At 47.6% G+C, this 13,868-nt stretch overlaps 1 protein-coding gene across 6 annotated transcripts in view; it reads right to left on the reverse strand.

Annotated features, from left to right (window-relative positions):
* The window catches only part of FAM107B (family with sequence similarity 107 member B), a 54,770-nt gene that overhangs the window by 13,019 nt on the left and 27,883 nt on the right, over positions 1-13,868 (reverse strand). The window contains exon 1 of one of the 6 annotated variants that reach the window (XM_005018823.6): positions 12,483-12,635. The exons of 2 other annotated variants lie outside the window; for them this stretch is intronic. The gene's annotated coding sequence lies outside the window, so the exon portion shown is untranslated. Of the gene's footprint in view, positions 1-1,143; positions 1,323-4,906; positions 5,036-9,141; positions 9,265-12,482; positions 12,636-13,868 lie in introns of those variants that run through there. 3 more of the 6 variants (XM_021271923.4, XM_013098770.5, XM_072024949.1) reach the window with 3 other exon arrangements.

Genomic DNA, 13,868 nt, shown 5'->3' on the forward strand with positions numbered 1-13,868 from the left:
CACTATCATCTTCATCTCCACGCTCTCGGTGCAGCGAGAGGCACTTGACTGGAGAGATTTACTTGATTAATCCGTGATTACCGACATCATTAATAACTTCCCACGGTTCAGCCTTTAATTCAAAGTGAGAGCTGCTGAAAACAGAACGCAAAACACTCTTTCCTGGCAGGATGCTGAAGCCAGCCGCTGTCCCAACAGGTTGGTTTTCATCCAGCCAGTCTTTGGCGGGTGAAAGAGCTGGAGAGGTTTGGGTCGAGGCAGGGCACGAGCACAGCCTGCCCCTGGGGGAGAGAGAAGGACAGGCAGGGTGGGCTGGAGGTTTCAATTCCTCCCAGCCCTTCATGGTTTGCTCAAACAGGCTGCTGCCTTCCAGTAGCAAAAAATTTGCTTCTGGATCCAGAGAGTGCATGAACCTGCAGCAAAACTGAACACATAAAGGGCTGCGGGCACCCACTGCGCCACAGGGATCACTCATTTCACATCCTCCTGCTGCCCGTCACTTGCTGCGTTACCATCCTGCCGACAAACGAAGGCTGGCAGACTTTTTAATCCTCTGGCTGCTCTTGTTTCTGTCTCTGGCCTTGCCTTCCTGATCCTGGGCACGTTATTTCACCCTCACACCCCAGCTCTCTCCTCTACAAGAGAAGAATCGTAGTAACCACCGTGAGCTCCTTGCAGGAACAACCTCGCTGCTCTTTACCATGCACTTTAAAATCTCCAGACTCCAGCAGACCAAATGAAGTAGCAAGCCTGAATTTCTTTTGTCCATACGATGCCAGAACACTTTAACTAGGAGCACCTTCCTCACACTGAGAGGTTCATGGACTCTCTGAACTCACCCAATTTCTCTCCTCTGCTGTTAAACACAGAGAGAAATGGTTAATTTGTTAAAAGTACTTTTTACCCTCCTCCTTTAATGCACTGCAGTCTGATGGCAGGTCTTACAGCAGCGTTCCTAATAAAAAAAAAAAAAGTTTGAGCCTAATGGATGACATTGCAATTAGGCCCACATAAACACAATCACATTATCTCCGAGCATTTGCTTGATTAGAATGGCAGTGAGCAGGGTCAGCCGGGCTCCAGCCTCAAACCTAGGGAGCAAGGTGATGGTACCAGCAGTGAACAGTTTATTTATTTACTTACAAGGCTGCCAAAAGACTGAGAGACCACAAAGACTTCTGCTGCTGCTCCTGCCCACTCGACCAGGGCGGCCCAAAGCAGTCTCAGGGATGACAAGAACACGGAGAAAAGCAGGGCTCACCGGCCACTGAAACGATTCCTATCGTCGCTTTAGAGGATATGAAAATGAACTGCAGCACTCCAGACCTCGAGGATATCCAGTTAACATTCATTTGCTTCCCTTATGATCTACTGAGAATGCAACGTCAACAGCTCACAGCGAAAACATCCACTGGATGACAAACCTGGAGGCCAATTAAAGATGTTTGCGTTGTCACCGAGACAGGAAAGGAAAGAGCACAAGATTTGGGGCAGTGCCCCGTGCTGTCACAGTTCTTGAAGGCAAAGCCCTGCCTGTGGCTCTCACTAGGTTTGACCCCACCAGCAGTCTCTGGTCCCGTGCTCCGAAGTTCAGCCAAGTTTGGGTGCTGAGGGGACAGCCACAGCCCCACCGAGGCTGAGGGACAAAGAGCACTGCTGGTAATGCAGAGCCGCCCATCTCTCTTGGTCTCCAGTCTACCAAAAGAGATGCAGAAAGAGAGACAAGCAACGTTAAGGCTATTTTCACCTTTTGGTGAACTCACACGAACCAACGGACGGGAATTTACGGCGATCCAGGAGAATTCTCCCTACAGCTGCAAGCTCTGTGACGAAGCTCTCTGTCAGCAGCTTTGAAAGCAGCTGAGTGAACACACCAGCAGCCCTGCACGGGCGCGTTTCTTCTCTTGCTCAGTTAAAAGGCTGGAGAGGTACCAAGGAAGCTGCGCAATTAGAGGCTGGAGAAGGAAGTGGCTCTCACAGATCTGCAGACACAGGTGGCTGGGAGAGCACAGGGAGGGAAGAAGGAAACCTTGACTTGTTCGCCCTCCCCTTTTTGCCAGATAGGCAACACTCAGATAGGGACTTCCCCTGTGAAACCACTTAGCATCTGATTTTTAACAGAGTGCAGGAGGGCAGAAAGACACAGGATAAAGCCTAGCAGGCTGTGAGGGGCACCCATTTCCCCTAAATGCCAGTCCACGCCCAACCCACCGGCACATCATGGATTAACAGCAAATAAAGCACACTGTGCACCTTGTATCCCTTCCGGTCCCCCAAAGCCCTGCCTGTTTATCGAGGATTTCTATTCTCCATATCGATTTATAACCAAGGTCCCTGTGCTGACTGAAATCTCTGGATTCCATGGGGATGTGGAAAGTTGTTCTGATGGCCAGGAAAAGGTGCTGCATGTCCTGCACCTCCCGCCTTGCTGCATGGCCTCATTCCACAGCACGCCACGTACACACCTCCCTTCCAGCTCTGTCATCCACCTGGCAGGGATAAATCATCACCAGTACAGGCATGCAGCTGAACACACACACACCCAGCACGCTGCACAGGCAGTGGCTGCACACCGCAGTAAACACGACGTCCAGAAGTAGGTCACTGAAATTACGCCTCCTAGGAAACAAACTCCACTGCATAGTTGGCAGCTCGATTCACCCCAAAAGGCAGCCGGCAATTTACTGACATGCAGGTCAACAGTAACACAGATGCAATTCTGAAATGACCCATTTTTTTTCCAAGAAAATACGAGTTTCAAAAGGCAAATAAGATCAGTTCATACTCCCTGCAGCCACAGCGCATCAGTCAGTCTGGAGCACCACATTTAAGACCGGGTCAGATTTGGTCGAATGAAGTTTAGCTAAATTAAAACACAGGATTTCATACGAAAACGAAGTATTGATTCAAAATCAGAAGTCCAAAGAGCCAGAGGACAGTTTCTTCAGGACTTTGCTGTTGCAAATGTTAAGAACTATCAAACAGTGTCACCCAGTGGTAAAGGACTTCCTACAGACAGGAACAGAAGCCATTGCCACAGAGAAGGCAGGGGGGGAGAGAGGGCCTAAAATCCATGTTTTTGTACAAAGCTGTTGAACTTCTGGGCAAATAAACAAAAATCTCACAGCTTTTTGCAGAAGTTCTATCTTACTTTTAAGATATTCCGTTTGCAAGTATAGCAGCTTTACAGGCCAGTCATTCCCCTGTTATAGAAAGGTTTAACACTAAGGAGAGGCATTTCTGGTCTGGAAGAAAAAAATAAAATAAAAATAAAATAAAACAGAGCAGCCAGCAGCAGCTTATTAAAATGGAGGGTCACACTTCAAACACCTAAGAAGGGTTGCCAAAAGGAGACTGGTGAATCCTGAATGCTCTTCAGATCTAGGTCACAAGATTTCAGCAAGATTCTTCCACGCAGGAGAGCAACGTGCTGGCGGTGGTTGTTTCTGCATTTGTTTTGTGTTTTGTGCTCCATGATCTGGTGAGCGAGGTGAGGGAGCAATGCACGTCTCAGGGAGGCCAAGCAAGGGCCAGGAGCACAGGAAGGTGAGTCGTGCTGCCGAGGGGGAAATCCTCTTCTGGATGCCATGAGGATGAGAACAGTGAGGATGACCAAGAGACCTGGTAAATATTTACCCAAACCAAAGCACAGGACAGCTGAAAGGTAAAATAATATTTGATATATCTATAAAAATAGGTATATAAAAGAGAAGGCAGGTTACTTGGCACCCCTGTAAGCATGACCGGCACAGCAAGCACAGCTTTGCTATGTGCAAAACAAATAGGATGTGAAAAAGGAAGCGGAAGAGCAACAACATCTAAGAACTGGAGACCACGCTGTGTATTGACACAGCCAAACGAGCTCAGTCCGCTCGGTTTAAAAAATGGGAAGATTAAGACGATTGTGATTATCCTACAAGCAACACGCCCGATTTTTGATGCATTTCAGTGACAGGAGATGGGGACTAGACAACTCAGCCCGAAAAGAAGGCACACATGGAGGGAAATCAAATGCTCAAGTTACTGAAAGACTTGTGCTAAGAAGTCAGAAGCAGTTCAATTGCGTGGAGAGAGCAAATTACAAGATCATAATTATCTCTTCTAGTCTTACAAATTGTAAATCTATGGATGCAATTAATAAGCATATGAAATGGCAGCTGAAAATGAAAATCTCCGCATTAATCAGGTAGTTATGCATGAAGTGGGAGCAGCAGCGAGGACAAGACCATGTGAGCTAAGCCTTTCACATGCTGCTTCAGTTAAAGCTGTAAATCTCCAGGTCTTGCCTGTTGAAGTATCATGGGTTGGTGCACCTCCAGACCTCGCTATGTGCCACGTGCTGGTCCTGGGGGCACAGCAGCATCCTGCCCGGCACGATGTGCTGGGCTCTCACGCCTCCCCTCGTTAATAACGGCCCCACGCCGCTTCCAAGCGACAGCTCAGAAGAAATTCTACTGCCCAGAAAATTGGGCTGTTTTCACCAAATTTTTTTAAAACTGACATAATGAAAAACACACAGCCCACCGCAGTGTGCCAGTTCCCCAAGCGTATCCACAGGTACTTATGCAAAGCCTAAGTACTTCTTCAGATCAGGCAGATATGAATTGATTGCCTGCCAGCTCAACCGCTCCAGTTCCCTTCATTTTCTAGGAAGAAACCCCTTCCCTAGCTAAAGGAAATAAATTAATAAAGAAGATGTGCACTAGTGAAATTGCTTTTTCCAAGTTCTTCTCCCTGTGCTGGCAAGCAGCTCCAAATGGCATCCAGCTTCGCGTGCTTAACGCAGGGAATATCCTTTCTTAGAAACAGAGAAAAGGAAACAAAAAGGAACACTTTCCTTACACATCTCGTTTCCCCAAGCTCATACACTCCCAGCTTACTCACAGGAAAGAAATAAAGCCTTCACCTCTGCAAGGGAGTCTTGGCTCTGGCAACTACATCCACATTCCAGTCTGCAGTGTGTCCACAACGAGACACCCTTCCTTGCCCAGACCTGTTTCTGTCTGCTCTCAGCTCTCAGAGATGTTTTTTGGGTATGAGGCTCCTTGCTGTGACTCGGTCGGAAAGGGCACCACTACAAAGGCAAGGAAGAAAAGACCTGAAAAGAAAAGGCCAAAAGGAGAGCAGTAAAACTCATGACCTGATCTCCCTACAGGGAAGCAGAGTGAGAAATTAAAGAGTAGGCTGCTTCACACCCTGCTCGTGACCTTAACCCAAGGTACCAGCATTCCCTAATGGATTTACAGGGAAACAGTGGGTGGAAGAATGTATGTCAGTCAGAACAAGCCCTTGGAAAATGTCTGATGCGGGAGCCAAGGCACACATCATACAGCTTTAGGACAGCCAAGTTAGATACACGTGAAGTTATTAAACTGCAGGGGTGATTAACAGGAGACCCGCAGAGAACATGACATGCCACGGGGCGTTTATTGGAGCATCACCTTTTCACCCTTTGACGGCAGGAGTGAGAGGCCTGGAAAACAAGAACTTGGGAGAAAAGAAGGACTGTAAACGAAATAAAGATAAATGTTGACACTGGGCCACGTCTATCAAAGCCGGTGCCTTTTTACACGGTCTTTATGAGCAGCTACAATCAGCAGCTTCCAACGCAAGCCCATAAATCAGGAAGCTCTGACAGCGGGGCAGGGCTGAGCATCAGCTGGGATGCAGCCAGGGCAAGGACAGAGGCAGGGCGTTGCTTTCCAAAGCAGCGTGCCCCCATCCGAGCAGCACACGGATGTGCTCCACACCGAACTGAGAGGCTTTGGCCTTTAGCCTCGCTCGAATGAAGAACCCAAAATGCCAGCGTCTAAACCCAAAACAGTCACACCAGCTCTGCAAGTACACAGGTGAGATTTCAGCTCGTACTCTGGTATGGTGATGCAGGACTGTTTCTAGGACGGTTTCTAGAACATTAATGCCTTTTTTCAGTTCCTTAGGAAGGCCTGGGGAGGTTTGGGAAAGGAGAAAGAAACCACTGCTCCCTAATCCCTCCCGAAAGGAACTGCTCCACCAAATCCAAAGAGTTAATGGAGGAAAATAAGAAACCAGAGGGATGACCCCAGTCTCTCCGCGAAGGGATTGTTTGTTGAGCTTGAGAGCTGGGGGCAGGAAAGGAATTTCCTACAATTGTTGTTACCTTGCTGCTTGACAGACCACCTGAGGGGAGTCCCGGGCTGCTGTCCCCCAGCAGCACGGAGGAAGGGGCCAGCCGTGCCACCAGCCTCAGGACATCCTTCAGCTCTGCCCCTCACATCCTTCCCGGGGGGTTTCAAGAGGATGCTCCCTTGCTCCATGTGCTAGTGGAATGGAACTGGGCTGAAAGCTGAACTGGAAGAGCTCCCAGATACATAAACGGAGCAAAATGCAACCAAAAACCTCAGTAGCCCTAAGAGGCACTGCGAGGATCTCCAGCGAACTGTCAAAACAACCCCCCTGCAATCCCAAGTCACACTCTAGTTTACAACTGTCTGATAAAGGAACATAAAATGGGTGTCTTCCTGCCTCTTCTGGCTCGTGTAAGAAAATAAAATAAAAATAAAAAATGCAAAAGCCAGTCTTTGTTCCCCTGTTGAACGGAGGACTTGGGCTCGCAGCACATACTGGGCCTACAACCAAGAGGGAAACTTTCAGGCCAGCAAACGATATGCTGGCAATAGGATTCCTTAGGAATGCCCTCCTGCATGGTAGGATTCCTTAAAAATGTCACCAGACTGTGTCCCCAGCAGGACGTCACCTTACTGTCTGAGATATTTGGAGAACAAAGGAAGAAGCGTCAAGTAGTGTTTCTGCAGTCCTGTTCCTGCTCCCCCTCAATAGCTAAAAGGGCTTTTATAAAACACAAACAGAAAAAAGCTGCAATTAAGATTCCACCAAGCCTATATGACCATGTTTTTTTTAAACACATGCCTCTGTTTTGGAAACAGAAGAGACTGCAACAGTCACTGGTAAATACTCAGAGCACTTCAGTGAACACGTCGTGCTTGGTCACATCGGGGGGAGGCACCTAGAGGGTTCTTGGTCTCTGGAGTTCACAGAATCACAGAACTGTAGGGGTTGGAAGGGACCTCCAGAGATCATCGGGTCCAACCCCCTTGACAAAGCAGGTTCCCTACAGCAGGCTGCCCAGGTAGGCGTCCAGATGGGCCTTGAATATCTCCAGAGAAGGAGACCCCACAACCTCCCTGGGCAGCCTGTCCCAGTGCTCCGTCACCCTCACCGTGAAGAAGTTCTTTCGCGTGTTGGTGCCGAACTGCCTGGGCTCCATTTTGTGGCCAGTGCCCCTTGTCCTGTCCCCACAGAGCACTGAAAAGGGGTTGGGCGAATCCCTCTGTCTCCCACACCTCAGGTAGTTGTACACATTGATAAGATCCCCTCTCAGTCTTCTCTTCTCCAGGCTGAGTTGTGCTTCTCTACAAGAATGGAGGTCTACAAATGCAGCATTATTTTATCAATAGAGGGAGGTGGAAGCTTTTTTACTTTACTGTAAATTCTTGCCCTGTTACTAGTCCCGTAAATGGGGGTGAACACTTTAACCCAGCTTGCTCAAGCTCCTACACCTACCAGAGCTTGTCCATTTCCTTACAACACCATCCCTTTCTCAACCTGCTTGCTTAACAAATATTGCTAAAGCGGAAATTTAACATTTCCTTTTTTTTTAAGATTATTTTTTTTTAGATTAGGCAATCATTATTTTTACCAAGTTTCACTGAGGAAACGCGTTTTAAAAGCGCAAAAGAATTGCTGAGCAAGGGGAAAATAAAGTGAGACCTGTTCATTACAATGGGCTTGGTCACGGCAGCAGCTCCGTCGCTCCGAAGGAAAGCTGCCCCGTAATTACAGCGAGGGACCGAGCTACAACAGAGGAGAGAGGCTCTATTCTCAGCTCCACCAAGAATTGGATTCGTGATGCCGAGCGAGCCGCTTGGGCCCAAATTCAGCTGGAACAGGCTGTGGCTGTCAGCACAAGACATGTCGGATACCAAATGCTGAGAGCACAAAACAGGCTTTTTTGGGTGAGCGGAGCAGGAAGAAACATCATAAATTAGGACAATGCTATGCTTTGTTCTATTATAGGCAGCATTTTGTCAAAAGTTTTGGAGCCGTTTCATGCTAAGCACTCTTTTTGCTTTTTTTATGCTGGAACAAATGCTTGTTTTAGAATCGAAAGGCATAATCCAAGTAGGTAACGTGCTGAATGGCGTTTAGAAAACAAAACTGATGCTGTTTAAAATAAGATGAGAAGTTAAAGAAAGAGATTAGAGTTAGTAACACACAGGCTGTGAAGGTTTTCTTGGTGCTGCAAAAGAAATGCCAGGGATTTATGGCTCCTGTGCCCGAAGGACCAGTGCTGACATTTTCACTCCGCGTCTATTTTTATGAATTTTATCCTTCCCGAGTTATTAGCAGTCTCTGGCTTTTTCTTTTTAATTTTCTTTGTTGCTGTTGTCGTTATGTGTCTATTGATTTAACATTTAAGCAACAACCACAGTCACATAAAAGACATGTTTTTTCCTAAGCTGCACTGGTAAATACACTCTCAGGAACATCTCCAGGATGAAGGGCCACAGGGTAAGGCAGGAATCGGAGCTGGGAGCCTGACGGCTTTCCTACCCCACTGGTGAATACAGCACTTTCTTCTCAAGCATGTCAGTAATAAGACAGAGACTCATTTATCAAAATCTGTCCTCTTCAGAACAGCATGCACTCTTCAGCAATCTCAGGGCTCAGCAGGGTGCAAATTTTGCATCTTCAGACACTACATCAATATGAGTTTACTTTCTACGGTAGCGTCTAAGATTCCTGTTAACGTTTGCCACAGTTAAGTCCCATTTCATCACGGGAATGTTAATAACCATCCTGGGGAGTGAATGCTATGAAGTCAGCCTTAATTTACTTTATTTTTCATTCTTTATCTCCTAGATATGCGATGCTGTACGCAAAGAACTCCTTCCCACTCTATTTAACCCAGCAGCCTGTTTGCACAGGGGATGCTGTCCCACCTGCTTTAATATTGATCCAAACAAAGGTATCAGAAAAAAAGGTGAAGAAACACACAAAAAAAGAGCATGTTTACTGCCAGACAGCAAAGGATCCCCCAACAGTTTTGCAATGCATTAGCTATGAAAGCAAACAGGCTACCTGAAGTCACCCAGGAGCCTTCCCCTGCACACGTCTGCCTTTAATTCTTCTTCTTCTTGTCTCACCTGGGCTGCCAAGGGCGATGTGACAGGCACTGCCTGCACTAAACCCAACTGGGAAATGTTTGAACACAGTGGATGTGGTTTGAACTGGGTGTAGCTCAACCCGACGTGTCTTAAAGATCTCTTACTGCAGATGACAGCTTGTTCCAGTCCCAGATCTGAGAAACCTTATCACGGCCAGCAGCTGGTGCTGCGCCCAGGCCCTGCAAGGAAGCAAAACCCCCAGCACAAAGAGCTGGGATTGTGCAACACAGGAACCCAAATCGGCACACAGGTCTACTTGTAGCACTATCAAAGTTATTCCAGACTGGGAACAGCTGTGCCAGCACAAACACAACCAGCTACCATGGGGAATCGTGCTATTTCAACACGGCAGACAAAGCAGTACGAGTTGTAGGAAAAGGGCAGGATTCCTGTAATGGCAGAGATCAGATTAGGAAGTGTAGGTGGGAAAACAAAATCTCTCTACTAACGACATCATCAGGAATGAGATGTAATATTCCAGCTCCTTCATCTGTGGTGATTTATTTAGGGACGAGGAAGGGGTTACAGAAGGCTGATTGGAATGATTATTATTGTATATTAGATTATATATTCCCACTCGTGTTTTAATACCTGTTTAGTTCAGATTTCCCAGTGAAAAAAAGATGTCAGTCGACACCTTCACCCCCAAACCTCCCCTTGCCAGCACAGCCCACGCACACAGCATCACTTGGTGACAACCCCCCTGTTCCAGGCTCAGCACTGATCTTTCAAGAGCCATTTCCCCCTCACCTGACCCCACCTGCACCTCAGGGCCTGCAGAACAAACAAAAAACCTCTGTGGCTCTCCAGCAGTCCGCATTTTGAGACGGGAAGTGTAGGACTGCAAATTAATTTTCATTCACATCCTACTGCGCTCGGGGCTTTCCTACGGCTTCTACTCAACACGAACACTACCTCTGAAAAAAAAGGAGAACAGCGTTTGTAGTTAAATTCACGGAGTGATAAAAATGACAGTAGGACTGTTAGAAGTCTGGAGGAAATGGATGAATTTTGAAAGTCAGCAGCAGCGGGTTTACTAGAGCATGTGTCCACCACCAGAAGTCCCAGCCCCTCTGCCAGGGAGCTGAGCACATTTGCTAGCTGTATCCCACACGGCCAAAAATGAGAAGTTTGTAGAGGCTGGAGCACAGGCTCTTATCAGGGAAAAGAGATTTATGCGACCTTTCAGAATCCCTTAATGTCAGCTGAGGGTTATTTCCGTGGCCAGAGGGTGCTGTCATCCATTTTAAAGGAAATAAAATCCCTTCCCCAAAAAATCTGCCGTGGGACAGCTGCGTTACTCCACCACATGTTTTGCCTGCCAGGAGGGGACAGCATGCTAAATGAATAAGGCCGACACGTGCAAGACCAAGGCAACGGGAATTTCCTGCAAATCCTCACGTCTCACTCTCCCCTGCTTTCCATCAGGGCAAGAAATACTTCCAATGGCTCGGCGTGGTGCAGCCACCTTCCATTAATCTCACTCCAGACCTCAGCTAAAAATTGAAGGCATCAATCATTTGTCACCGTCTTGCCCAGCACCTTTTATGCACCCCACTCTCTCTCTTGTTTACACCATTATGATATTACCCGATCATAAACAAAGGCTTGATTAAAACTATCCATATTTATAGGAGCATTCGTGTCACCTACCTTCAGGCCTTCAACTGCTGTAGCTAAAATAGGAAAGCAAGCTCCTTAGGGCATTAGCATGGTTATCCAGAGGGCAAACCAAAGCAGCTATGCTGAGTGCTAATGTCAAATATCAGTGCTGTCAATCAGCTCCCTGAGACACTCACCTTCCCCCAGGGGGGTTACGGGGCGTTTAGGGAGCCTGGGCAGACTCCCAGACCTGATATTTAGTAGTAGTGGGGAAAGTGCCTTCAAAAAATATCCATATAGTGAGAAATTCCACCCCAAGTTTCATAAATTACAATAACACCGAACAAATCCAGCTTGTCACTGCTTCCCATCGCACCTCCAGCATGCCAGCAATTCCCAGCTTCTCGTACTCTCTACCAGAAAACCGTGGAAATGATTCAGTTTAATCATTTCCTGTATTATTCAGCGCATTGTCCCCAATGCCTTGTGGATTAATTACCTAGATAACAACACGGCTGCAGCTAGCAGTCACTTGTCAGGCTGAAGGAGTCACCTGAAGCCCCAAAGCGATGTGCTCCTGAGATCTGCTGCAATAAGGAGGAAGCCGAAGCGAGGAAGAACCCTTCCCACCTGCCACACACGGGTGACAAAATCCCCTTCGTCCCCGTGCAGGAAGGTAATTAGACCTTTATGCAACCGTGGAAAGTCCCCGTGATTGGGAAAAGAGGAGAGAGGAAAGGGCTTTCACGCCTGGAAAACAAACTGTTCGAATAGAGGGGAAGGAGAGGTCACCAAGTGGAACACATCTAGTTTTTCTTCATCTGAAATCCAGCAAGGAGCCCGAGCACCTCATTAATCACTACGTTCAATTACGAGGCAGTAAGAATGGTGAAAACCATTTTTTCAGTCCTTTACGCAGAATCCCAAAGAGCTGTGCCATGGCGTCAGTGGTGCTGAGCTCCCCAGTACCACCAGTAACAGGACGTGCCTGCTGCTTCTTCCCAGACCCACACCTGGCCAGAAGCTGGGACATTGTAGGGTCAGGCTGGGGGTTAGGGAAAGGTTCTGCACCCAGAGGTGGTCGGGCACTGGGACAGGCTCCCCAGGGTGGTGGGCACAGCCCTGAGCCTGCTGAATGCTTGGACACCGCTCTCAGACATATGGCCTGGTTTTTGGGTGCTCCTGTGTGGAGCCAGGAGTTGGACTTGGTGATCCTTGTGGTCCCATCCAGCTCGGGATATTCTGTGATCCTACAAAACGCTCAGCTCCTAGCACAGAGGGGGTCAGTCAAACACTGGGTGCAGGGCATAGAAAATGGGGGTAAAAACACCTCGGAAAAGTCATCGGCTGTGACTCACTTTATCCCCCGTCAACAAAAGGACAGAATACCCGGGCTAAACTGGTGCTTTGGGCTGCTCTGCGCCAATCTACACTTCTATAGAAGCAAAGAGAAAAGACAGCACCTCCAGGAAGTGACTCGCCCCACTTATCTCAGCATCGCAGAACCGTGGTTTCCAGAGCATTTGTACTGATTACCAAAAGCTGCTCCACGCTGAGAGGCGCTGAAAGCAACAAGAAGGGGCCCTCCTGGACCCTCGCGCCTCTGCCAGCCCCTGAGGGCATCCTTCCCTTAAAAAAAAAGTGGGCACCTACCGCCAGCAGCTGAAAATGTCCCACTGCCCCATCCCGATGAGCCAGCAGGCAGAGATGTCTGTCTGCAGGCAGCAGGAACTGCACGGCTGGAAATAACGATGGAAATATTTCTGCTGTGTCCAGCCCGCTGAACACGAGGAGCACTTTATACTCATCTTACTGTGCTGGTTTTCAGCTGGAGGACCGCCTCGGAGAGAAGGGCCTTCCTGAACGCATACCGAATGCCACTGAGCACAGAAGTGCCAAAACTGTGGCGCAGCGAGCTCCGTTTTGGGATTAACTTCAGCGTTTTCTAGCTTAAAAGGAGGAAAAAAAAATGAAAACAGAGGAAAGGAGGAAGAAGGTTTCTTCTGTGGCATTTGTCTTTCTGTGAATAAAGGAGGAAATAGGTGTTGGCACGAGCAGAAAGGAAGCCAGATTTACATCTCCTGGTTTCAAAACAAAGTGCTATCAGCTAAAATACTCGATTATTGATGTGGAGAGAGAGAGAGAGAGAGAGAGTGGGAGGAAGTTGCAAAGCTGCTTAACATTTCAAGAAGCTGTGAGGCTTATTGCCGAGTGCTGGAGCTGGGGAAAATAAAAATATTCTTCGAGTAGGATTCAGTAACTCAATAGCAAAGTCAAACAGATTAAATGCTGCATCTGTTGTTATAATTAAATTAACAAAGTACTGATAGACTCCGGCTTGTTTTCCCCTCGTGTACCATACCCTGGGCAAAGACAGGCTGCAGCTATACATATTTCCTGTGCTAGAAATTAAAGCACGAGCCAAAATCACCCTTCCTGCAATGCTATTAAAATCAAGGCAAATCACTCCGGGGATAAATCTGGCCCCGAGATGTTTTTCAACAAAGATGAGTTGCAGAATAAATGCGACCAAAACGGGGCTGCGTGGAAATACTTGAGACGTTTTCACTGCCGTTCCCTGAGCACTTGTTTAAGAATGTATTGGCACAGAGAGTTCCCAGGATGAAATAGGTGGAAAATCCGAAGGCAGCATTTTACACTGCTCTGTTTCCAGAGTTGATATTCTTAAAGTCTAGGTGTGGGGTTTATTTAGGAGGCTTTTTTTCTTGTTTTTGTTTGGGCAGGATGGATTTGTGTTTGTTTTTTAATACAGCAAAGCGCCTGCTCTCTTAAATGGAGACCACTTTACCTGCAGCTTAGCTTGGGTACCAAGGATTGAGGAGCTCAGAAATCACAGGGCTGCTTGGAGGAGAGCCACGCGTTGCAGAAACTCCAAGTTTTCACATTGAGATTACACAACTAGATGAAGACCTACTATAAATAACGTAAGGTTAGACACTCCGCTGGCGCGAGCTGGAGCCAGTCTCCCAAACTCAATTAATCTTCCTTGGCTTATCTGCCTCGCCGATGGAGCGAGCA

Source organism: Anas platyrhynchos, chromosome 1, assembly GCF_047663525.1.
Source record: "Anas platyrhynchos isolate ZD024472 breed Pekin duck chromosome 1, IASCAAS_PekinDuck_T2T, whole genome shotgun sequence".
NCBI lineage: Eukaryota > Metazoa > Chordata > Aves > Anseriformes > Anatidae > Anas > Anas platyrhynchos.